Here is a 27,588-nt window from a genome sequence, read left to right as displayed (position 1 = left end):
CAGTGGAACAAGAGAACCCAGCCACAACCTAACCTAAGGATGTTGGTTTAGATCACATGGTCTATGAATTAAAGGTTTTTCTTTTTGTCTTGTGTTTGTAGAGTTACTGAGGCACGTTGCAAAGAAAAGAGGCTTGTTGCTTAGTCGCAAGTGATCTGACTTGCCTAGAGTGAATTTATGGTGAGTTTATTTACTAAGCCCTTATCACTTAGGTTTTTTTAAAGGAGACTTACTCTGCTTCTTGCAGAGTTCATCACAGTGATCTGTTCATTTCCATTTTAATTGGAACCAGATACAACTACGGTGACATATAGAATCTTCTGTGTGTGAAATCAGTAACAGGCACCATACTAGGATCTAAATACCTCACCACAGGAGTGAGGTAGCCCAGTAATACCCCTCAGCTGTATTACAGGTCCCAGTGATTCTGTTTATTTTTAGTAAGCCTCCAACATGTCACTATTGCATATCCGTGTGGGCACTGATGCGGCTTCACTGTCTGAATAAAACAGAAAACTACTGTCTGCATCCAGTCTGTTTTCCTCTCACAGCATGTCAGTGTGGTTAAGTACTCCTTTCTTTAAAACTATTGCTTCTGGCTGCCTTGAGCAGGGCAGCCAGCAGTGAATATGTTGTCGGTAACCCTCTTTCAATTGCGCTAATGCTCCCTGTGTTATAGCTGGAAGGCAGCAGGCAAATCATAGAATCATAGAATTGTCTGGGTTGGAAGGGACCTTTAAGATCATCTAGTCCAACCATCAACCTAACTCTGATAAAAAACCATCACTAAACCATGTCACTAAGCACTATGTCAACCTGTCTTTTAAATACCTCCAGGGATGGTGCCTCAACCACTTCCCTGGGCAGCCCTTTCAGTGTAAAAATTTTTTCTAACGTCCAATCTGAACCTCCCCTGGCACAACTTGAGGCCGTTTCCGCTTCTTCTATCACCCACAACTTGGGAGAAGAGCCTGACACCCGCCCCTCTACGCTCTCAGTCACGCCAGACCAGAAGGATCCTCCTTACAGAGGGCATAATAATCAGCCATAATAATGTAAGAACCTTCTCTGTCCCTCTCAGCTCTTTTGTTCAGAGGAAGGAGTAGTGCCACTAACCCTGGAGATCACAGAGATCTGAGACACAGCACTGAAAGGCACTACAACTTACTGCAATTTTAACTCTATCCTTGGCCCATTTAGTAACAGCTTTTCACAGCCTGACAGAATAGAAGATAAACATTCTTTCTGAAGATGATGCTGTCAACCAAGGTTCTCCTTTCAATTTTGCACTGTATACTTAATTTCTGCCCTAAGCGCCTGTGGGCCTGCCAGAAAACAGCTCCCGCGTTTCATTCTGCAGGGAAGTCTTTCAATAGCAAGCACAGGATGCCAGTAAACAGTATTTGCCAAAAGTTCTCTGGCTTCCTTAGCGCCACAACCAACAATCTTGGTTTGATGATGGGAAACAATGGGAAATAGAATAAAATGAGTGCAGTTCTTGCTATTTGTTGCAGTCTAGTGGCTCCACTAAAAACCAAATGTCTTGGTCTGTAGGGAATGTGCTGTTATAGGCCTCTTGTGTTGTGTAATTCCCTAAGGAGAAGGCATATTCTGTGTCTGGTTTCCCATCTCTCTGCAGCCAGTCTACATTGACTTTTTTTTCCATAAGGAGCATGAGAGAAGAATATGCACGGGAGAGAAAATAGAAGGTAGTTGCAGCTGTAAAGAGGAAACAAAATAGAATATTACCTCTAGTGAAGTGACCAATTTTCAAGCACAAATAATTTAACATGGGTCTGGTAAAAATGACAAGTTATACAACTGTTAAGGTATACATCCCATGGCATGCTGTAATTGCAGGGAATTAATCTCTCAAAGACCTATTGCTTTAGGTTGTGGGAGTAACGTATAAGTGATTTTATCCTTCAGATCAACTTCATAGAACTGAGGCCTGGTAGGTCTTCTCTTTTGGTAATGACATAAAATAGTATTGCCTGTTACTATGCAAAATATGTTCTAAAAGACCTAGTGATGTCAACAGTAGATGGCAGTCTTTTGTATGATGTTTGAGGAAATTGCAAGTGTAGAAACTATTTTCATGTGACTATTGCTTCGATATTCTGCTGTTATGTGTTTGAGGTTGTTATTTTTAACAAGAATTAACACATTAATGGAAAGACACTGTGGAAATACCAGGTTACAGATCAGGCTTCAGATTGTGTGCTTCATCTTACCTACATTTTGAATACTCGTAATAAAAAATACAGAATGAGTCACCTGAATAACATACACAACTGCTGAAAATAAAGGACGTTGTACAAAAAAGTTGGTAGAATTTAATGGCCTTCAGAAGAATTCTCCTTACACTCCTGTGCAGTGTATTTATGGTCTGTGCGTTAACATTGCATGTTCCTGCTGTCCTTGTGCATTCCTGGGCAGCAAAGATAAACTGAATTTTGCAGTGCTGAGATGAGGAAAATGAAGTTAATAGGCAAAAGACTACTAAAGTAAGGGGCTAACAGGCCTATTTGTTGCTCTTGTTTCAATATGATCTTAAACAGGAATCCAGGGGGTATCCAGATCAGGATAAATAGGAATCCAAGTAAGGAACTGAGCCTAAAAGTATCTCAGAGTTGGGCACTGTCTGATTCCAGCAGGTGCTTGCTTTCTACAAATTTAACTTTCCAACCTTGAAAGACTGACAAAACTGCTTAATAAGCAGCTGGTAATTAAAGGCTTCTCCGTGCTAGTTGGTGGTAGTGGCTGTTCCTCTTCCCCTTATTCCATGCTTACCTGTTGGTTCACATTCCAGTCACCTCCCCAGCTTCCATTTTCATTTCACTTCAGGCGTAAATCTTTTCTTGATACTGCTGGCTTTGTGCTCATATATGTCTTTGTTTTCCTTGGTAAATGTCATAAATACTGTTACAAAGTAATAAATGATGTTAAAAGGATAGGAGGTATTGTTGCACTCCCTCTGCAAAATTTGAAATGTTAGCTGAAACTGTGTAAAACATTACATGGGCTTTCACTTAATAACTTGGGAGGGAGGGAAGTTGATTCTTTACAGTAGAAACTGTACTTTAATAGGCTCACAAGAACATGATTCCATCACAGTAAACTTTTTCAGGTTTACTGGAACTGCAGAATTTTAGAGCAGATGTGTATACATCACTCTTAAAAGATAAGTCTTAAAGGTAATAGTTCTTTAAACTGTAGTTTAACTATGTCTTATATAAAAAAAAATCTGTAGAAATCTTTTGCAGGTGGGTAGGAAATTCTGTTGGGAAAGGCTTACTGCTTATTCAGATCTGCTACGGTTCGGCTGCTCTAGCCAATAGGTCAGCACGGTCTAACCAGTGGATGTTGCTCTCCAGAGCTGGAGACGTGCAGATACCAGGTACTGCTAAGCAGCACTGCTAGTGTATTTTAAAGGCAAGTTTCAGGTCTACTTGAGGTAGTCGCATGCTTACACAGTTTCTGGCAGAACAGATGTCACCTCAGTGATTACACATAAGAAAATTCTAAGCACTTCAGCTTTTGAAATCGTCTACCAGAGACGTGTCTGTTAGAGCCTTCTGCCCTGGTGTTCTCCTTCATTAAGTGCTGACTTTATGTGCACTGTAGCTTTAATGAAAGCATTAAATACAGCCAGGGAATATTTCCCTTTTAAATACTAAGTTTTGGTTTTGTTATAAAGTTTCCCGTCTCATTTATTTAACAGTTTCAAAACACAGTTTTCTTTAGGTTTTTTCTGCAAGCAATAGCTCAGGATAGGGATCAAGCATGGTATTGGTACACTTGCTATAGCCTGATGTTCATAAAACACACATGATAGATTTCATCTATGAATTGATTTTGTTTGCATGGGTAGGATTTGTGTTGAAGTCTTTATGTTCTTCAGGTGAAACAAAATGGCTTTTCTAATTTAGCAGGGCCAAATTTATCCCCTTCTCTGTTCCTGTGCACTTTGGTAAAGGAAGAATGTAGTTGCTATTTTTAGAGGGAGTGCTCTTATACACCACAAAGGGATTCCACTAAGACTTGATCTGGAAGTAGCATTAGAAGTTTAATGTGGAAAAGTGGATTGTACCTTCCCCAAGGTGCTGAGTTCTCAGGCAGTTTTTCAGGTAATATGAGGTCAACGAACCTGTGGCAACTTCAGTGACTGAATCTAGCATTAGCATTCATTCTTTTTCTTAGAGGTCATGCCAGCTGAAGGAGCTGAACTAGTCTGAATGCTGCATAGCATCATCAGTCCTGTTTGTATCATACTGGACCTGTAAAGTAATTTCGCTTCAAGTACTGGCAGTGCTTTACGCTTCCTTTAAAAAGGGAAAAAAATACTAACAATTGAAAACTAAAGGCTGACCAACTTACAGGAAAAGCTGAGTTCTAGTACTTCCCTGCCTTAGATAACTCTTTCCAAACTACTTGCAACAATTTAATCATAAACTCTGGAGTTTGGTGGGCTCGCAAATCTTTGATCCTTAGCTTTATGGGAAATCACTTACTTAACAGAAAGCACAAATTGCAACATGAATTTGCTATAAAAACTGGTATTTTACAGCTACAAAGGTTTAATGTTTTGATAATTCTAGTAGAAATCCAGTCATCTTTGAGGGTAAAGTATATGTTACTTGTATGGGCTAAATCTGTGCTGTAGGTATCCAGATCTCTAATTCCGTTGAAAGACTTCACTAGTGAAGCTTTTATGACAGCTTTATGCAGCTTTTTAAAAGTTTCCTGTGACTTTTTTTTTTTTTTGCCACAAAGCATAAATCTGGGGAGAGGAAAAGAAAGGAACGGCACATCTTTATACTTTGATAAACAGCACTAAGTTTAAATAATTTGCTGGCTTTATAAGCAAATAATTCCATTCAGTTGGCACTTCAATAAAATGGTTTGCATGAGATGGAGGAGTAAAAGCATCAACTTTTCAAATTATGCTTCCCTTTTTCTTGCAGTATGTGCTTCAGCTTTCCATCTCATCTACCTGAAAGGCTATGGCTTGAGTTCAGGACTTTTGGAGCACAAACTCTGCCCATGAAAAACAAGTGCTTTTAAGGAGAAGGAATAAACCTGCACTTTTCACAGTTAGCTGTGTCTAGCTATGTCACAACACGGAGTATGGCTTTTGGGCTGTAATTCATTTGGATGCCATTTCAAAGACTACATATATAGTAAAATTTCTGTAGCAGTTTGGCCGACGTGTTACACTGGATCAGCAAGGAAGAAATGTCCTATGTAACAACATAGTACTGAAAAAGGAAGTACTGAGAAGCAGTTCTTACCTAGCAGGAAATAGTCCCTGAAGGAATTTCACTTTAATGTTAAGAACGTGCCAGATTTTTTTGGTCACTAGTATTTAATTATGCATTTGGTTTCCCCAGTAAATTTCCTCTGAACATGCCTTGTGGAAATACAAGCAGACAAGTGGTCTCACTGGAACCTGCAGTGTTGTCCAATAGTAGCTGAGGTGACACTGGATCCTGTCAAAGCAATACATGAAATGTGAAATGAATGAGCATATAAATGAAGATGAGAGCATTAAAATTCATATAAGGAAGACCAAATGGAATATAGGACTCCTTATTATAACATTTAAGAGTTCCCTTATAGGGGAAAGAGTGGTGATTGGAATTCTGCTTTGGGATTTCCTTCGCTATATTTTTTAACCACATTTCAATGAATGTTTGAAATTAAAAACACTTAAAATGGAGAAAAGACAAATGGAGAAAAGAAGAATGCTGGCATGTGCATTCCGTCATCATTTCAGGGCAGAAGACCCCAAATATGCAAGAGGAAAGGAGTGCCAAGAAAACCACCTGAAAACCAAAGAACAAAGTACAGAACATTGTTTCTGTGATCAAGACGTTCAGTAAAGCTTGCTGCAAATTTCGACACCTTGATCTTGTACAGTTCCATTTATTTAAAATTTATTTTTCTAGCAGATGAAGTAGTTACCTAAGTAATTTATTCAAATACACAGTAACTCAAACCACAGAAATTAGTCAAGTGATCTCTCAGGGATTTCTTCTAAGTGCCGTTTCCTCTATTCCATGTCAAAGAAAGAAAATAAATAGGGAAAGCTGAAATTGTAAAGAAATAAAAAATCACAAAAGCATCTGAACTGAACTGCCTGTAGCATCTGGCATGGTTTTGAAACTAAAATCCCCTTGGACCTTAGAAAAACAACCTCTGCGGAAGTAATACACCTGTGTAAATTTTAGCAAGAAGAAAAGAAATTTTGAGAATTTTGTTATTTTATTAATTATTTAGAGCAATGTTTCATATTTGGAAATCACTAAGTAACTAAACAGGTGCAAAAAGCTATCGTAATATTTATTAAAGCAGATCAAGAAAGAATGTTTTATATCCATTCCAATATGAAGTTAGGAATAAACTAAGATTAGCTGAACAGTAATCTCCAAAGAAGTATCGGTATACATAAGGAAATTAAGAGTAAGGAGCTATAGTTCTGGTTGGTGTAAAATTGCACACTTTCACCCTCAGAAGGTAAGGTAAGGCAAGGTTGGCATGGTTTGACAACATATAACTGGGGATAAGAGGAAGTGGGGTAAATACAGGCTGAATATCAAGAAAAGCATGAAGTGCAGCTCTCACTGATGCCAGTTACACTCTGCTCAGTATCTTCTCTTAGTGCGTGTTGCCTTCAGGGAAGCGTACACCTTTTGTATTAGGATGTTTGAAGTCTCACCTCCCACAGTACTAAAGCATATGCAGTAGACAGATTAGAATGAGTAGGAATGAGGGCTCAGCTGGGTGCTGGGGAAATAATGAGCTGTACCGGCTATAACATATGTATGTTAAAGTAATTTAGAAGCAACATGATCACCCACACCAAAGGCAACAGCAGCTGAAAGGGAAGGAGATTCTTACACCTCCACCATTGCTTACCAGGAAATTAGGAGACAAGGAGAGAGACAGTGGAAAAGAAGATGTTGTGCTGCACTTGGTTTGGTGGGAGCACACCCCTCTATAATACCCCTCATGGTCTCTACAACAGGAAGTCTTCCTGCCAGATGACTTAAGATGAAAATTGTCTGAGCTACTACTCTTCTATTTTTGTCTTAATAGTTTATGTATGAACATTGCACATTTGACTTCTCCTGCCTGTGCCTTCAGGAGCCCTGTGCAGAGCCAGTTTCACAGATGTCAAGTACTAACTGTTAACACTGTATTAGCATGGGTTACTTAATCCTTACCCAGCCGATGGATTCTGGATATTCTACTCCAGAAAGAAGTCAGCTAGAAATCATTTGCAGGGACTCTGCTAATATTTCCACTAAGTTAAATGTGAGGAAACTCAATCCCACTTGAATCAGTGTAAGCACTCAACATGTTTTGGCTTGGGTTCGTTTAACAGCTGTGCCAGGATTGTGAGAGGGCTTCTTGTAAGTCTGCTTACCTACACAGTGTTGGCCCCCAGCAAACTCTGACAAGGGTACAATAACAGGACCAGTCTTAGCCTAGGTACACAAAAATGTCTTTTTTCTCTATCTTTCATTTCTGTTAGCCACCATCTGTCGTGGTCTTCTTCCCTCAAGACTTTTGTCATTCTCTTGCTGTCTGAGAACCAGAATGCTCCTTTTTCGTCAAGATACAGGGACTAATGCTAACCATGTGCCAAATACCTCAGATGATTCTTTTTGAGAGGTTGATGGGTTTTTCTGCCCCTGCTGAACTGCGAGAAGAAACAGCAGCCTGTTCTGTGCCAGATAGCTATATTTGCAGAATATAAATAATTGTGGATATTCTGAGTCCATTAAAACCAGAAGGGCTAGCACTTCTTGTTGCCTTATCTTCAACCATCAATCTCACAACAAGGAAGTGGAAAAGCAGTGTATGGAACTACAGGTTTAAAACCGTTGGGTGTGTAGCGCTCACCTACACCATTACTGCTGCAGCAATGGAAGAGGACTTTCAGTAAGGAGTGTCTTACCTCCTTAAAGCATGACTTTATATGACAATTCCAGCTATGGCATAGAATTTTATCAGGTCAGTATTTAAACAAATACACCTTCCAGCTTATATAAACAGGCCAATTAAATGCAGTGCTTAAATGCTTGCAGAACTGGCAGCAAGTTTTCCTTGGCAACAGTTTGCCAAGGAAATAAGGAACTTGGGAGTAAATCTTTCCTTCCTTGTGCACAGAAGCAGTCTCGTTGAATTCACCTTGGTGCGTAAAGCAGGTAGGATGTGGTATAGTCTTCAAAGTGTGCCAAGCTCTTGTTTGCACTGGGTGACTTTGGGTAAGTAGTAGCCTAAAAGCAATACAGAAATCAATAGAAAAGTTATGTAACCACTCATTTAATTTCTGGAGCCATTTAAAACTTTTAACTAGGAGAATATCTGTATAGTTCTTCACCATGGTGATTGATTTCTTTTCATAGAAAGTAGCTTTGCGGCTCATAACTTGAACGTTCGATCACTACTGACAATGTGGCTGTTATCTAAGAAGTGTATATAGTACAGTTAAATATATATGTATTTTTATATATATAGGATGGTAACAGTACAAAAAGATACAGTCACAGAACCAGCTGCAGAGACCATCAGCAAAGCCTTCTTCAGACCTTCTAATCAGTACATGCATTTTAATATGGAGCAACAAAATTGTCAAAGAAACTCACAAACTACGGACTGCTTGCAGAGCTGTGCAGCTGTGAATAGGCTGCTTCAAAAAGCCAAGTTACACACTGCATCAAGTGTTGTAGCTTAGTTGGTTTGTAATGCTCATCTTTATGCCTTTATGTATGGTACATTAATGCTTTAACTTCCCTGACTTCAGAAATAATTTCATAGAATCATAAAATGGTTAGAGTTGGAACAGACCTTGAAGATGACTTACTTCCACACACCCCTGCCCTCAGCGGTGATACCTTCCACTAGAGCAGGTTGCTCAGAGCCCCATCCAACCTGGCCTTGAACACCTCCAGGGAAGGGGCATCCATAGCTTCTCTGGGCAACATGTTCCAGTGTCTCACCATGCTCACCATGTAAAGAATTTCTTCCTAATATCTGCTCTAAATCTACCATCTTTAAAACCTATCAAGTTTAAATGTAATCTAAATCTACCTATCTTTTCAGTTTACAACCTATGAACCCTCGTCCTCTCACCACACTCCCTGATAAAGAGTGCCTCCCCATCTCTCCTGTGGGCCCCCTTTAGGTACTGAAAGGCCGCTATAAGGTTTCCCCAGAGCCTTCTCCAGGCTGAGCAACCCCAGCTCTTTCAGCCTGTCTTCACAGGAGAGGTGCTCCAGCCCTCTGATCATCTTTGTGGCTCTCCGCTGGACTCGCTTCAATGGGTCCACATCCTTCTTATGTTCGGGCCCCCAGAGCTGGAACTCCAGGTGAGGTCTCACGAGAGTGGAGCAGAGGTACAGAATCACCTCCCTTGACCTGCTGGCCACACTTCTTTTGATGCAGCCCAGGATGTGTTTGGCTTTCTGGGGTGCGAGCACACGTTGCTGGCTCATGTTGAGCTTCTAATCCACCAACACCCTGAAGTCCTCCTCAGGGCTACTCTCAATCCACTCATCACCCAGCCTGTGTTTGTGCTTGGGATTGCCTCTACCCACATGTAGGACCTTGCACTTGGCCTTCTTGAACTTCATGAGGTTCACAGAACCCCACCTCTCAAGCCTGTGAAGGTCCGTTTGAGTGGCGTCCCTTCCCTCCAGCATGTCAACTGCTCCACACAGCTTGTTGTCATTGGCAAACTTGCTGAAGGTGCACTCAATCCTACTGTCCATGTCACCAACAAAGATGTTAAACAGCACTGGTCCCCGTACCGACCCCTGAGGAACACCACTTGTCACTGCTTAACAATTGGACATTGAGCCATTGACTGAAACTCTATGATTGTGGCCATTTGAACAATGCATTTGTTTTTTTGAACACTACATTTGAAATAATAAAGTATTCTAGTTTTCCATCCATATACCTGAACATCTTCAGATAATCTTAGATGAATGCAAACACATCAGACAGACACCAACACACAAGTGTTTTACGGCTTTCACCTGTGCTGTAGGCTGATTTATTGTATGTAATAATGTGTCCTTGCAGGATGACAGGAAAATTGGAGATGTGAATGGAGAATTGATTCTTGGCATCCTAATTAAAAACCTGATTCCATACTTTAGAACTGCTTTCTTAGAGCTCCACATGGCAGACAGTATTTTGGCCCATTTCCACAGACCTTAAGGAGCCCAATCTCCTATCTCATGGATGAAACCAGGTGAGGATGGGTCCTGCAAGCAGTCCCTGGGACACTGCTGAGAGAACTGCATGGCATGGGAGTGGGGAGGGCTAGTTGTGCCTGCTCTCAGCCCGGAGCTGCTATTGGTGGTATTTAGGAGTGTGTTGCACAGGAATTGGCAGTGTTGCAGTTTCCAGTGTCCTGACCTCCTTGCAGAGTCATCCTTAGCCCCCACGCTAGTCACAGTTTCAATATACTAAATATTGCTGCTGCCTTGATAGCCTCTCCTGTAATCCAAGAGGCAGGACTGGATCCTCCCAACATCATCTAGCACCTTGGTCATGAGAACATGGTGGAGTCAAGGGGGCTGCACGCTAGTCCCTATCCTTGTTAAACAGGGTTGGTTAGCAATGACCAGCCCTCTGCATGGCAGTTCTCAGTGTCTGAGCATGAGCAGAGGGAGAGAGGTACTGGGAAAAGCATAGAAGATGACAGGGGGGTTGTGGGAGACGGACATTGCCCCAAGATGAAGAACCGGACAAGGCAATATTGTAGATTTCTGAAAAGATCAAAATGCTTCTCTACAGCTCCCTCCAGACCCACAGTGGTTTTGTAATTCCCTTCAGTGGTGTAAGAGCTTCCTGCTTGGATTTTCTTTGTTGGTTAAGCCAAGTGAGTGCAGCAACCTGAGGGTCAGTTAGGAAAAGAGGATTATATGATGATACTGATCACAGGAAATCTTCCTTTTCTTCTTTTCACCTTTAGCCAAGGAACTTGGCATCGTCCAACATAGGCCCATCCTCTGTGCCTATGCAGCCCTCTCATCGCACAATCTATCAGCAGGTACTGCCTGTAGCTGGACTGTTTGCAAGCCACATGCAACTCAGGAAGTCCAGATTTGCCCTTGCTGTTGCATTAGGTATTGGCAAGTATTGGTTTTAAGTTACAAGTGCTGTATAACTATGCAGATTGTTATGTTTGCATTTTGAAGTCTGCATACAGGCTGAGAACTAGGTGCAGTCATTTCCCTGAAGATTTATTCATTATTCCTTCCTGGTAAGAACAGTACTCCAGGCTAGAAACTATTTTAGGAAATGGGACATGACTCTTTTTTTTCTCATTTTCAAGTTTTTTTGTGCTGGAGGCAAACTGCCAAAGGGGTTGACCATATTGTATTTTGAATGTCAATACCAATTAATTAAGCAAAGGAAATGTGTGTCTGTTAGTCTTTATGCTTGTCACACTTGCAAAACTAGTTAAATTGGGTACTTCAAAGGAGGATTTTTATCCTAGTCTCAGTTTGGTAGGCCAGATGCTGAGGGTAGAGCTGTAGTTATTATATGGAAAAAGAAAGTAACAACAAATTGTGCGTAAGGTCTGGTAGTCTGTTGAATTTAATTACTCGGTGATATTTGACTCCTTCTTCATTGACTCCAAAAAGATTAATTTAGTGGCTCAGACTGAACTTTGCAAATCCAAAAGCTGCTGTGTAAATTAATAATGATTACAATTATTTACCATTTTTAACAGTAGTAAAAGCAAATGCCAGAGGATGAGGCCTTAAAATGCAAAGAAGAGATTATAAATTAGTTTAAAACATAACGCAACAAAAGGAGAAATAGACCTGGGTACAACAAAAACTTGACCTAGCTGCTCAGCCTAACACCAGAAAGTTTTGTTTTAGGACATGTATGTATATACTGTTAACAGAGACACATAAACAGAGATTGAGGTAAGAAATGGAAATGGGAACTAAGGAGAGATTTTCACGAAGAAAAGACCCAGAGATGGTCAGAAGGAGATTGAGGGCAGTTGCAGGAAGAGAAAACCATGACGTGGGCATAGGAACCCAGCATCATGAAGGCTGAGATGCAGCAGAGGCTGAATTCCTGAAGGGGAGCTGGCTAGCAGTTGACTGGGAGGTCAGAAGACCAGCCTTGAGCTAAATGTAACAGAGTGGACAACGTCAGGCTTATAGCCAAGGAGAACAGTTTTAAGATCTTCTTTGTAGATTAAATGGCAGTGGGAAGCCAGAGGGAAAGAAGTTTCAGTAACCATGGTAGAGGATTGTGAGAATTTATGCTGCAGTTTCGTTACCAGAACAGCAGAAAGAAAGTAGATCTTAAAATCTTTTATTGAAAAAATATTTTGTGTGTTCTTATTTCTTCATATTCTGCTTATAGCAATGAGTAAGTGTTTAGGATAAAATCTCTCTGGCCATGCTAGGGTAGAAATACTGCACTGGTTGTGACATAGGACTGTTTTCAGTAAAAAACAGGAAATTAATCTCTGATTGAGATCTGTTTCTTATCACTTTGTCCTACTTTGAAGTTCTTATATACAAAGTACTTTCCCTGCAAGCACAAAATTGTTTGCGTAGTAATAACGCCTCTCCCTCCCATCTTGAAATTTGCTGTTGGTTCTTTTGCAAGTACTGTCTGAAGACAACATCTGGAGCCATGGCAAGAGCACAGTATCCACATCAGGATCTGGAGGGTCCATCTGTATGGCAGCATGGGGGTACCGGGGAGTGAACCTGCCCACACTGCCTGGTCCAGAATGAAGGCGAGATCAGATGAACTGCCAGATGTCTGGCCAAGTGGGAGGATGAATGTTGGCTATGTATCCATGGTGCATTAATAGCCCATGCAATAATGGCAGCTAAAAATAATAAAAACTAGACACTACCAGCAGAAAAGACTAGAGCAAGTGATAGTTCCCAAAGGCAGAGTCTGGGTGACAGTAGAGTTGCATGCATTTCAGAGCAACTCTACCTCTCTCTTTTGTCTTCTGCACTTAGCTGCAGGAATGGGACCACTATAAAAATTAGCAGTGATGGGATTGCATTTGCATTCACATCACACAAGCAGCAGGCTGATGAGTGTGCACCTGATACAGTGGCTGTACAGAATACAAGATTGCTCTGTTACTCACCAGCATACCCTGCACAATGCTGGGACAAAGGGGTGGGGTGGGAGTAGGTCCATGGAAGAAGTGAATAAGTGATCAGCAGCTATGCATATAACCACAACACACAAGAGGACACTTCTTAAACTGGAACAGAACACAAGTAGCCAAAGAAACAGAATAGCACGTGCTCACAGCTGGCCACAAGCAGACCTGTGAAAGCAGACTAGGAGAAAGAAATTGGTTATGGTGGCATTACAGAGTTTCCTTAGGAGGAAGTATCTCTTTATTAGAGGAATAAATGAGCTTGCCCCTCAGGGGGACAGGGATAAGGCTGCCTGTTTAAAACTCCTGTTTTTCAGTACGCTCTCCAGAACCTGCTTGTGCACCTGGATGGCCTGCTTTGCACAGCTGATAGGGAGATGTATCGGCAGAGGCAGTTCTCATGTCTGATCTTTAAATTAATTTGCCCACAAAGAGGAGGTTGCATGAAATTATGTGGTTTTTTCCACTGGTTTGGTGAGAAGAAAACATTTGCCTTTGCCTCTTTACCTGGCCTTCCCCTGATATGTCAGCAGATCTAAAACATGGAGGAAAGGTCCAGAGGAAGAGCAAAAGTCTGGGATTTGGGGTGATGTTGAAGAGTTCAAGTCTGTTTTCACAGTGTTTATCTGAGATGGATGTATCAATACTGTTTGGAGAGAAATGTCCTGCCCATACTTCTCATTAGACTTCAGTGCTTGAGGTTGTGTCCCTGTTATTTTTGTCCATTTTTGTACGAGGAACTGTACCTTGTCTTATTCTTGTAATCCCCAGTTTTAGTACCCTCCTCCCTTATATGAGGAGACTGGCACCTACATATGTGATTTGCATGTGTGTAAATGCACTCACAAACACATACGTAAAAAGTCTTGATAACAGCCATATTGTCATTTTGTCATATATTAGGCTTGATAAGGTTACTTTCAGTGACTTTTTATAGGGAAGCAGTAGTATTTTTAGGGCAATAGCAAATCTGGGAGCTGAAGAATACATCTGCAGGGACTGAACACTGTTCTAATTTTTCTGCTTCTTACAGCAGGAATTTTTCTTAGAAATCACTTATTAAAGTTGATTCAATGAGATATGGTGCTCTACTACAATTCTCTGGTCAATTACATACATCCTCACAGTGCTACAAAATAAATATTTCACATGGAAAATACTTTCTGAGCAATAACCATTTTGCAGACATGCACTGTGTAAAGTTGGGGAGAATTTGCTAGTGCCCACAACAGGATAGCAATAATTATATGAAAAATTTCATGCTGGAAGTTTAATAGTTGTTGGGTGTGCTGTTTGATGTTGTACAATTCTACAATACAGACATAAAAAAACCAATACAGCATGTTTGCATTTAGTTTGTCCTAGAAAAAGCTCTGAAAGTTATGGTCATGTTGTTAATAAAATGCCTAGATTATGGTACATGCTGTGTGTGTGTGCTTGCTTATTCATATATAAGTAATTCTTGAATGTCTTGAGCCTTCAGGTGAAACTTAGAGGAGCTGATCACAAAATAATATCTCATGAAGCTGACACTGTGTAGCTGCACTTGTGAGTCTGTGAATTGTGACACATGTCTCTGTGGGCTTCTTGCTCCACAGCACAAGCTAGCCGTTACCTCACCTGTGTAGGCCTAGGGCTCTCACTGGGGCATAAGGACAAGCCCAAATGCTCCCTGCTGCTACATGCAGATTTCTCATGTAAGTGTAATGGTTGTGTTTAAAATTGGCTTAACCAGATACTGACACTATCAGGCTGTGTTTGATGAAAATACATTTTGTCAAATGTAATGCTAATAGAAGGAATGCAAGGGAACACTGAAGACATAAAATCAGGTGGCTCTACCAGAGCAAAGCATGTGTTCTAGACATTTCTTCAGCATAATATCATTGTTAGGTTAAGCTGCTCTGAGATGGAGTTGCCACTGAAAGGGGTGATGATGCCTCGCTCCCAAGTATATGTTCTTGCTACCTCTTTCCTGTCGAAACTAGGAATTTTTTGGCAAGTCAGATCAGCTTGTTGATGTGGTTGAAAACTATGCCTTCAAGAAAGACATATTGGCCTTCAGTAAGATCAGAGGTCTGGCATGTCTCATGGCTGAGGGATCACTACAGCCAGTGCAAACGCATGGCAATCCTGAGCAGCTGGATGTCATGGGAGGAGCAGGAGTGCTTCTTTAACAGCAACACTGCTTAAGATTACCTCAGGGTGACAGTGAAACCATGTGCTCTCTTAGGATGCCCCCTTAGTTCATCTCAGTTCTGCTGCTGTCTCTTGGGGGCGATAACAGAGCTCCTGGTAAAAACAGCTCCTGACCTCTCTCAGGAGAAATCTCTCTTTTGGGATGCAAAAGTCTTAAGAAGCCACAGGTACAATTTATGCTTCTGCATTTCCCAAGCGAATTGGATGTGATTCTTATTAATTGAATCCTTTTTTCTTTCAGCTACAGCTGACATTTGCAGGCTGGCTTCAAGACCTCTGAAGGTACTAATTGTCTTTATGGAAATTTGAGCTAAAGTGGTACAGCTACAGACAGAGTTAAATCCTCATTATTGAGGAAAAATAATGAGGGAAAATAAATGAATATTAGATCTATCCCCTCCCAGCAGCCCTCACAGCCATTTAAAATTATCTTAGCATGTACTTTTGTGAGGCTGGTGTCTTGCTCTATGACCATTGCCTGCTTGGTCCCAGACAGTTATTATGGACATCTGTCACATAAAGGTTTCTTTGCTTACCCTGTGGTGAAGTGAACACCATTGGACAAAAATAACTATGTCTCTGTCTTGGTTTCTCTTTGTACACTATAGCTGAGCTTGTAGAAAACATTAAGTTTTATGTTATTAACTTTTCTTTGTGCATGAAGCACCTTGGGAAAAAAGGATTTCCTGGCCTTCTAAAAGCTGTATTCGGAGTAGTCAGAAGTAAACTGATTCATAATCAATATTGCCAGGAAGGCATGCTTGATGCAAAGAAAGTATGTGGGCAGAGGAGTGAAATAAGCCCATTAAAGGAAATAACAGCAGCCTTCATATATAGAAGTTGATGGCAATAAATACCTATAAAATAAAATTTAAATAGATGATAAAAATAAAATATATCCTTCTAGTGACTAATATGTCATTCTTTTTCTTTTCCTTACTTACCTCCCTTCCCTGCTATAGGGTACCTAATTAAGACCTACATTCTATGATGGAAGTGTTGCAGCTGTTGTCACTTGAGAAAAGACTAGAGGCATCTCTACAGGAGGAAAAAGCTGTTGCACTGCTGAATGTTATTTCCCCTATATTTTTGATGTCTAATTTAGTAGTGGAATGGAGTTTGTATCCTCGGCTTTCTCTTCAGCACTTGAGATGGGCTACGTGCTAAGGAGTGGGGCTTATAAAGGCCGTCATTAGTAAATTCTCAATTTGGGAATATCTAAATGAGAAACAGGAAAAAACAAGTACCAAGGTTAGTCTGTTCCTTTCAGGTAGATAGCTTTCCATCTTTTACTGCACCTCTAAGGAAATACCTACCTTTCCTGACCCCTTTTCATAAAACAGCCCTGATGTAAATCAACATTGTTTTTTTATTTTAAACAATTGATGAAATTTAAAAGTATCCTTTATTCAACCAGCTCTTACCCCATAGTCATACAGCACAGTGGTATAATACAGCACATAAACAACTGAAACCCATTCTCTGCTAGTGTCAGGAAGAGTGACAGTGCTTTAGCAGAAGCATAGGAACTGAAGCATCATTTGGGATGGGATCATTTGGCCCTTGGGAAAGAGGTTGGAGAGGGAAAGGTCAAGGAAGGAAAAGAGGAGTGAGTCAAGGAAGCCAGAGGAACAGGGGAGGTTGGCAGAGTGACAAGAACCTCTTGTCTGCATCAGTCTCCACTTTTAATCCTAAATTCTCCCCAAACCCTCCGTATGCTTCTCAACTCTAGAAAATATTCAAATCCAAAGTCAAATTGCATATATCCTAAAAATGACGTTCATTTTCAAGATGCACCAAAAGACAATTTTAATACATTAAATTTCTGGGGAAAAAAATAAATAAAATTGCTTGTATTTTTACTTTGGGGTTTTAAACTGTTCTCTGCCAGATTAGTATATGACATCTGCTAACAAAGTTAGCTTTTGAATAAACTCCAGATCTACAAACCTTCAAAGAAAGTTCTGCAATAAAGTGACTGTAGGCCTCCACTAGTATCAACATGCAAAGCAGTCATGGCCAGCCAGCTGTATAATCCCCCAGGTCAAACCAGGGCTCTCTCCATCCCACATACTGTGACGAGTTCATCGAGGCCTGGGCAGTAACACCTGGCTCTTGCGAGACATTCTGATGAATTGCAAAGGTACCTTGTAAAATATTAAAAAGTGAGCTTGGAAAGTATTGCCATTCTCATTTTGCAGATGGAGAAATGGATGCAGAGAGATTAAGTGGTTTATCAAACATCTTAAAGGAAGTAGGTGGCAGAGGTGAGAGTGTAGTTCAAGAATATTAAGTCTCATGGCCTTGATCTAAGTGACACTTTCTTTTGAGGGCATCTCATTATCCACATATGCTTTTTTTGTATAATAGAAATACTTAATTCCAGTTACAGGAAAGGAGAACTATAAGAAGTTGTCAATGATGAGAATATGGCTAAAATCACTAATAAAATAGAGGAGGATGTTTGCTGCTGAGAGGAGTACAATGTTGAGTAAACTGGGAGCGTGAATACTATTAGTTCTGATTTCTGCAAACAGATTTTGTTAAATTGGCAATTGGCACAAGGGATCGTCTGCTGCATTTCCAGATATGGGCTTAGTTTCCTCAGGGCTGTCTTCCATGCATTCATGTTTTAAACCATATAAACTATGACTTCCTGAAAATAAAAATAGCTTGGTTAAACTTAGGCTTTCAATAAACTACATCAGATTACATGAGTCAGGAAAAGTATTTCTTTGCATAATAAAAGTTTCTGGTTAGTAACAAGACATTCTAAGACTTAAAACATATGCGATATCTTAGGCCTCCTTGCATGTTCACCAGGTTAACTCTAAATGGAATGAATGCTACTTCTCTCCACACTTAACTTTCCTCTTACACTGAAGTTTTTAACAATAAACACCTAAACCCTACATCTGAATTCTTCTATCAGACAGAGAAGTGAAACAACTTAGAGCAGTATCAGAATTTCATATTTTCTTTTCTGTGCACAGCAGGACTTCAATCTACATGCAACTTTGTGAATAGTCTTACTGAAGGCAATTGAATTGTTCACATATAGACGACAAAGAAGAATAATCCATCTTTCTTACTTGTGAGGCAGATTGCCATTCTAGAGATATCCACAGGTCACACGTTTGGTGAAATTGCAGCTCTGGGGGCTGACTGCCAAGTCATATAGTCTGGGTTTAAGTGCTGGGCTACCTACACTCACTTCAGAACAGGCACTTGGTGAGGGCAAGCAGCACAAGGTAGAGCACTGTGATAGGCAGTATCAGATATGAGTAGCTTTGCATTTTCAAAAACATGCTAAATGAGTAAGACAACTTGTCCATGTGAAGTTTGACGTGTATGTGAAGGGCTAGGGCCTTTATAATGTATTAAAGTTGTTGCAATGATATATTCAGGGAAAAATTAAAAAGGAAAGCTAAATCCTACAGAAGTCTCCTGATTTCCAAACATAAGTATTGTGCTACACCATCTTCCTGAGTTTATTTACAGGCCTACACCACAGGGGAATGCTTGGAGTGCATTTTGACTGTCCACCACAACATGTGTTTCAAGCAAATTAGGGAATGTGTGTTTTATTCCCTTTTTGTGTTTAAAAAGGGACAGTTTGCATTGTCAAAGAATGAATGTTCATTCAGTCTAACCTAGTCAAAACCACAAGCCAAGGAGACGATTTCCTTGCTAGAAGAGGACACTGAAAAAGGGTCCTCTTCTTTCATGGGTACTTTCACTATTCCCTGTCAGTAGCTTTCTTCCTTTGACTTCTGCATTGCTGTTTGTGATTGCAAACCCACTTTACCATTGACAGTAGAGCGAAGACACACTGGGAAAGATGTGCAGGAGAAGTAGCAGCTAAGAACACAGCTTTCTGCAACACCTTGCTGCCAACCTGAGGAGAAACGCACAACATTTTCTGCAATAGTTATTTTATCTGGGGTAATAGAAGCATGAAATGAGAGAAAGTCAGCTTGCAGAATTAGCAGCCTCGCAGTATTAGCATCTTGTGGCCATATAAAGACAGCAATCTCTAAACTCACTTCAGTTGTTTCTCTCCAGATAGCACCATTGGCAATGACTCAAGAATACAAAATGAATTACAGCCGAACCACTGATACAAAAGGGAATACAGAAAAACAATGGGGATGTTGTTAATGAACCACTTGCCTTGTTATAGAGAGTTTTCAAAACTTACTTTTGTGATTAGTTTATATTTATACACTGTTATTTGCAAATTTACTCTTGCTAGTACTCAGTTTGTAAGGCACTTCTCCATTTTTTATGATGTCATAGGAGTTTACGGTTGTTGGAGCCTCACGGAACTAGTTCTCTCTGTCAACCATGTATGCATGCACGTGTATTTGATGTAAATATTTATTAATTCTCTGTAGAGAATACAAGTACAATCAAACAGTCCTTGAATGGCCAAGGCCCGACAGTCTAATTTTTGAACATCATCGAAGTGAAACGTTCTATGCCGAGCTGTTCAATTTACATCTTTTGTGTACATCAGTGAATTCAGATGGCCTAAGTTAATTTTTAGAGCACGTCTACATTTTGATGTCTCTGTGTCACAGTAGGTTTATCTGAAACTTAAACAAGTGTATAACAATGCAGTTTTCTTTTCTGTATTGCCAAATGAGGATCCAGCAGTTATGTTTTTCAAATGAGTAAAGTAGAAAATAAATAAATATCCTATGTGCAGAGTGGGATTGTAAGATGTCCTGAATATAGGTTGGGAAGCCAACAGTCCTGAGTTCTGAGCCAGATTAGAAGTCACTTTCAAATTTTGATGACAAAAGTTACGTATGTAAATCCATACTTAAGCATTGTAATAGGGTACACAGTATGACAGAGCTGCTTAGAAGAGACAGAAAGCCTAACACACTCCAGCCATGTTTTTTCCATGGGTTGCTACAGTCTGCTGCGTGGTGTGCTTATTCTAAATCTGAAATAGTTCAGAAAGACAGTTTCTACATGTGCAAGTAGCATGGTGCAGCAGCAGCAGTGTAGTAGAGCAAAACAGAGGACCTGATGTCTACAGTACACACATTTTGGAGGTTTTGGAAGACAAATGCAGGTGTGAACTAATTGGAAATTCCTGAATCCTCAGTACTTTAAAGGAGAAATGATTATAAGCAAAAGAGACAACTGAAATAAAGAAATTGCTATAAGATATGCCTGTAGCCAAATTTTGTTTGGTTTATTTTCCTTTGGTGCTCACACTAGCAAAGGCATTTTTTTCAGTGTCAAACTGGTTTGAAACAGACGATTTTGATAAAAACCTGGGGAGAAAGATTTGTCTTTCAGTGGGTAGTCTGGAACTGTCAGAGTGCTACCAAGGCCACCGAACTTGTCATTTAACCATCCTCATCTCCTCCTTCATGATTGTTTCTTACTTTTACTTGTTTCATCTTGTTCTTCATCTTTACTGTGAGCTCCTCAAGGCAGAATCTATTTCTACATATGTGAGAATTTTCTTGGTTTGGTTTTGAATATGACATAGAGGGGCTTTTGGATGCTGGCCCAAGACAAACAGTAAACAACAACAAAACTAAGAGTAATCATATTTAATATCCTGAGCTTCCATTACATTTTCAGCTTGCTCTTGCTCCCTGTTTTCAAAGCAGTTGACCACCTTGGGAATTAATGAATATACAGCCATTTTCTGCTTCTGTAAATTCAGTTTGTTGTGCTTGTAAAAATTGTATATATGCAGTGGTCATATATGAGTGAACTTCAAATGGACTGAAAAGCCAGAGAAACTGGTATCTCATTCAGGCACTACATATCAGTAGTTAAAAAATTTGAACTGCAATTTGACAGTTGTGAGATTTTCTAACATTAGTATGGGACAAATAGGGTGCATCTTCACTGTGGGGTAGGTGTGCTTTGTGGCACTTCCCTTGTCCTGGTCCATGCTGAACATAGACCCTGCTGGAGCACATTGCATGTCCCCAGTGGGCTGCTAACCCTGGTTAGCTCTGTGTAACAAGCAAGGTACAGCTGGGAACAAGAGGAAGGTACACTATGTTTCCATATCCCTGGCTGTATCCCAGCTCTATATAAGTGTGCACTCCTAGATTGAGACACTGGAAAGACAATCATGACCCAATTAATAATATAAGTTGAAATGCATGTAATTGATGGCAACAGGTAAACATGAAATTATCAGCAAAGCTGAGGCACATTCTGCAACAGAATCTGGCCTGTTCCTGGGTTATAAATTTTTGTGTGTGTAAGAACTGTTTGATACAGAGGGAGTTTTGGGGAGGGAGGGAAGAAGGGAGAGAGGAATTTATAGCTTCAACAGGAGGGTTTGGGGGTTTTGTGTGTCTCTGTGTGTTCTTTTTAAGTCTCATTTGAGAGAAGTAGTAGTAGGAAATTTGTGAAGGAAGACCAGAGCATATTTAATTGTTCTGTTCCCACACTAGATTTTCTGGGCATAATAAATGGAACATGAGACCCATATCTCTAATTTGATACTTTGAAAGTCCTTCATTCTCTTTTTGCCAAAGGCAGACATCTGTTCTCCTATTAAAGTTCCTCTAAAACTAACTAAGCTTAATCCAGCTTCCACTGAAGTCAGTGGGAATTTTTAAATTGATTTCACTGGGAACAGAAATAGGCTTCTAGGATACATCCTTGCATTATCATTTATTTCTTTTTTTTTGTCAGATTATGTCGTCATAAGTACCTCTCCATCCTTGAGGAATTGGCATGGGAGATAGGTAAAGAGTTTCACTTCCCAGGAAATCTCTAATTTTTTTCCAAATCTAGAATGAGTTGGGGAAGAAACCTGGAAGACCACTCCAAATCTGTCCTATGACCCAAATGAGTCAGTACTTTTTTTTGTTTAAATCCAAATTGACATGTGCCTACATATTAAACTCAGCTTTCCACTACAAATATCTTCTAGATAAAGTATCTTACAATACCAATTTATAAACTTTTGCTAGAGGCTACCAAAAATTTTTTGTGAAATTTCCGACCATTCCTGAGTGGTAGGAATCTGCTTGTGCAGTATTACAGGGAAAGCTCTAACAGCTATGTGGAACAGGTTTGAGCAGCACTGGTTGCCAGCAGCATGTATTTGCTGTTGTTCCCACTTGTTTTCAATGTTACTGAAGTTGCCCTAGCGCTGGCAATGTGTAGATTAATTTAAACAAAAAGCTTAGTGTTGAATGGATTTAAGTGGTTTTTTAATGTGATCTCACATTGCATGGGTAAATTGCGCTAGCTATTTTCTAGCAAGATTCTGGTTTAAGCCCAGCTCTGGCTATCAGCACTTGAAGGGCCTGAGGGACAGGGCCTCAAAATAGAGCTACTATATATAACCAGATGGTGACAAAACTGTAAACATCTGGGGGAGTCATGAAGCAAAATGCCATGCCCAGTCCTCCACATGCCAAAGCAAGTCGCTTGCTTTTGGTGTCCTACAGACCCTCTTCTACCCAATAAAGGGACCGAAATAAAGCCATAACAACGACCTGTGTGATACACTGATGTTACTCCCCGTTTTGAATTCCTTGCTCCCTGGATAGGGCAATGCAGTGTGTTAACAACTAGGACCTCTCAGCTGGTTTGTCACGCAGGTAGGCTGTGTATGGTCTCAGTGAAACAAGGGTGGTTAACCTGCTTCCAAATGTGTATTTGGACCAACAGGGCTAAAAATACAGAAACCAAAAGGGAAGCAATCACATGGTGGACAGAAAGCACCAAAGTACATACTGACTTTTCAAAATTATACATCCTTATGTCCTCCAGGGCACAGTCCTATTTAGGTAGCATTGCCATGTACAGCTCAGCTATGAGTTGTTTGAGGAAAAGACCCTTTACAGTTTCAGTGAGGTATTCAGCATAGAAATCTTTGGACTATTTTCCTAAATCTATAAATGGGTGGGACATTTTTTATAGTTGTTCCCTGCTGCTACCCTCCACCTTTTCACTATAACTTATTTGTTTATTTATGCACACTGAAATCAGTCTCCGTGTCAGGGATTTTCAAAGTGGAAAACGATTCATCAACATTTTGCTTGGACTATTATTGGGATGTTAGAAAAATAACAGTTATAGCATTTAGCAAGGGGTAGCCCATCGAACTCCTAAACCTGGTCTGCTAGCATAGTTGCTTTGCTTATGAAGAGTACCTACATTAGAGTGCTTTGTTTACAGAATGAACGGTTCTGGAATGAGTATCTGAAATCTACCTGGCTACAATGAAAGTCCTATTGCTTTTTAATAAGATATGTGGCTGAAGTTGCTGTAAGTTTCAACTGGAGTTCAATATCTGGAGCACCTCCAAGATCTGGGGCTCCTAATCTGGAACCTGAATTACATTTAGTATCCATTTAAAGCCTAGATTGTTTTTAAGTTTCTCCACCCCATTTAATCATGCAGTGTCTGCTTTTTCTTTGCAATTACTCAGAATCCACCAAACTCTACTAAAATTGCAGGACATGGGTATGCCGATTAGCAGCAGCTGAATGCTTCTATTTACAGGGGAAAATCAGGTGTGCATTCCTGCAATTTTTCACAGAAACTTACTTGTATGAATTACTGTGGTCATTTTATTACTTTCACCTCAAATATTTTCTTTAGACAAATCTATAACATGATGGAGGCAAGACTTTGATACAAGTGGTGAATTCTGAATGGCCCAAGATTTCTCTGAATGATTGCAAGGGAAGAAGTTACTCTGCGCTGCAATTGCCTCCTGCAGTGCTATTGTGGCTGTCCACAAAAAAGAGCATTCCAGGAACACGTGAAGTACAACACAGAGCAATCAACCTTATTTAAATTTACTTTCAGTGACAACCAAAGTGTTGGTTATCATACCAAAGACCGTCTAAGGTCTTGTCTCACTGGACAGAGGCCTGATACAAATTCCATTGCAGTGGGAAGGACGCTTTGGGCATCTCACCCTCATTACACCAGTACCAACCTTCTGCACTGCACCTGCTGCTGACTGCCAGATAAAACCCTGAAGGCACAGCAGCAGGCTACTTCCACTGAGGGCTCATGCTTCTGAAACCCACTTCTTTTGACAAGTCATACTTGATAATCCTTTAGTTTGCAACTTACCAGTTAATTCATACAGGTGTATTTTTTTTTTTCAGCATGACTTCCAAGGCATTAAATTCCCTTATTATAGAAATACATGTATATTTACTTTTGTCTTTGGATATAACAGGTTTATATTTAATTCAGGTTAGATATCCCAATGCTCTGGTATGTTAACAGCAATGTTGCTGCAGAGAGCTCAACAGTTACTCAAGACACAGGGGAAATAGAGTTTCAGGGACTGTTTGGATTTACAGTGCGATTAGCTGGCAGAACTTATTGCCACCATATATTGCTACAGGCATAAGGCTGGAAAAAATGTATTCTGGCTGCCTATGGCAGCTATGATTTTCATCATGTCAACTGGGTAATTGGATAGCCCCATTTTCAATTGCAGTTCTCCCAAATACTTAAATGTGAAAATCTGAGATTTCTCTAAAGCTCTTTTCCTGTTACTCTATTTGCTCTCTTTTTCAGTTTTGTGCTAGAGTTTCTCTTTTTTTTTGTGTCTCCGTAAGTAAGGTTTTTCTTACCTTAGTTCAAGTTGTGCTTGCTGTGTATGTCTCTGTGTTTGTCGTAAAAAGGTAAAGTCCCAGTTTTGTAAGTCCCTTCAAGTTTTAATAAAAGAGGTAGCTCAAGAGATAAGAGAAACCCTGCCCAGGAGGTGGAAAACTACAGAATGTTATTTCCCTTTATTAGACTGTGGAGAAATCACACAGAAGACTTTGTGAATGTCTCCACTGCAAGAAAAACTGGTCATTTGACTTTTTATGAAACACCAGGGAATCAATCACAGGATAAAACCCCTAAAAACCTAGAATTTATGGGTTCCAGCATTCATGGAACTTCATACTGTTCTCTTACTGTTAGTCCATCTTGGTCATATTTCAACCTATATGTATGTTCCTGTTCTTTTGTAGTTTTGGAAAAGATCAAGATTTCCCTTCCCTTTGCAAATCTGAGACTAGCATTCAGAATGGATGTTATCATCCATTTACACTTCAGGAAAACATTCTCCTACTGAATACTATGGGCAACATCCACATGACTTCTACCCCATTGTCAATGTTATTTGCTACATCAGTGGTCTTGTTCAATTCAGGAATAAAAAGGCAGGTTTTGGGGCTGAACCTTGTGCAGACACCCATGCCCTGTTGTGGCAAACTCTCTCTGTCTGGCAGTGCAGCTGGAAATGCAAACCTGCAGCTTCCCCAAGAATGAATCAGTGAGGCTGATGGCATGGTGATAAAAAAAAAAACCCTCTGTAACCTCACACATGTATTTTCTGTGGGGTGTGTAGCATTTGAGTTTAATTTTTGAGGCAACTTCATATATATCCTCCCACTGGCTCGACCTGAGAGTTTTCTTAATTTTTCCCAACTCTGCTAGCAGTTAGTGGGATTCCTGTTCTAGGAAAAGCTCTGCACATTTCTCCTGTCATATCACCTAGTTTTGTTGTAAGCCCCACCTCTTTTGACTGGTACTATGGAAAAGAAATAAACTCTAGTACTTAATGATAGCACTGTCTGAAATCCTAGTTGCAAGTTCAAAGAGCATATGCTTCAGGGCATACAGTCACTGTTCAGATGCTGAGGGGGGCTGTTTTTTTCTCATGAATATGAGTGTCCTGTTCAAAACAAATGTCATCAATCTTTGGTGGCTTAGGACTGAAAGCAATTCCAAATTAATCTAGCAGGTTGGCAAGAGATCAAAAATACCAACAATGTATGAGTTGATGCAACTTACAGCCAGTTACGTAAACAAGGAAGGCATCGTAATATAGTGGCTGATGACACAGCCAAATACTGCTGCAAGCAGGCTTTTAGTACTACTTATCCATCAGCTGAGTAAGATTCTGTTCACTTGCTTGAAATTAAATAACAAAAGTAAAATAGCTTCTGTAAACACTGTGTAGTGTAGTGTGAAAAAGCAAAGCACAGTGGAAAAGAGTAACAAATTTGTAAGTTGGAACTAGATATGAAAGCTCCTGGTATGAAGAAAAAAGATTTAGACACACAAAGTACTGTGTTAGGAAGCTACAAGGTAAAAATCTGGTCTCAGTGAAGACAGTGGTGTATCTTCCACTAGGTCATTCAAATTCTAAGGTCAGCATCAGATTGGGGTACTTCCCTGTGTTTAGGAACCAAGAGAATGTTTCATGGAAAGAACAGAATTCACCTTAGAAGTACAAAATACCCCTGACACTGGATACAGCACCCTATTGAATTTTTTTAAAGTGAGAAATAGAATTATTCTGAAAGTATTAGGAATGCTCGTTTCCTTTCCATGTTCCCTTTTTTTTTCTTTTGGGGTGGGGGGAGGGGTGGGGGGGTGGCAGGATTTGAAGATCTTGAAGTGAGAAAAAGCAATGGGGATTTATATCATTACCTGATGAAGAGCTGTCATGCTGTCACCATTTCTCAATTAATTTGAGCTGGTTCTGCTGCAGGGACAGGCAGGTTAATAGCTGTGACAATGTGAGTCCACCTGGTTTGCAGTTCAGAACAGGGCTGGTATGGTTGCATTCAAAAAAAGCATAAGTATAAATCTTTAATGGAAGTGACAATTAAAAAATCAAAAAAGAAAAAGAAGAAGAAAATTAACTTAAAGAACAAAACCAGGACAACAATATCAGCTTTTGAAGTGCTGGCTGGATGCTAGGAAGGATAATCATAAATGGTTCAGAGACCTAGTAAGTAACTTACCTCCTCCTGTTGACTTCAGAGGACTTTTTCCTAGATAAATAAAAGCTTCCTAGGAAAACACTTGAACCTAGGTTCACTAATTAGATAAATCTGTAAAGCTCTCTGTGACATTAGCAAGACACTTAGGAATATTAACAGCAATGGGGAGAAGAATTAGACATCACAGAGGATTCCAGGGGGTTTCCTCCCATTCCCAGACCATTCTACCCAGTTTCATAGTAGTATGTTACAAAGCCTGTAACATGCCAAGCCTGCTTTTCACAGGGCCTAATGGAACACCCCTGATCTCTGGTAAAACCAATAAAACTATATTATCATAAACAGGAAAACAAAGTTAATCCCTAGAGCTTCTGAAATAATAACGAATTTTAAAGGTGTAGAATTATTTATTATTTGTACCACAATAGCAAATAAAGAAGCCAAACAAATTGG

General features: G+C 40.1%; 1 protein-coding gene across 2 annotated transcripts in view; it reads left to right on the top strand.

Annotated features, from left to right (window-relative positions):
• The window catches only part of LYRM7 (LYR motif containing 7), a 34,516-nt gene extending 13,952 nt beyond the window's left edge, over positions 1-20,564 (top strand). The window contains exons 6-8 of one of the 2 annotated variants that reach the window (XR_012463700.1): positions 102-180; positions 15,624-15,664; positions 16,345-20,564. The gene's annotated coding sequence lies outside the window, so the exon portion shown is untranslated. Of the gene's footprint in view, positions 1-101; positions 181-4,967; positions 5,911-15,623; positions 15,665-16,344 lie in introns of those variants that run through there. The other variant, XR_012463701.1, reaches the window with a different exon arrangement.
• The last annotated feature ends 7,024 nt before the right edge of the window (positions 20,565-27,588 follow it).

This window comes from Numenius arquata, chromosome Z (assembly GCF_964106895.1).
Source record: "Numenius arquata chromosome Z, bNumArq3.hap1.1, whole genome shotgun sequence".
NCBI lineage: Eukaryota > Metazoa > Chordata > Aves > Charadriiformes > Scolopacidae > Numenius > Numenius arquata.
This window is presented reverse-complemented; position numbering and strand designations above follow the sequence as displayed.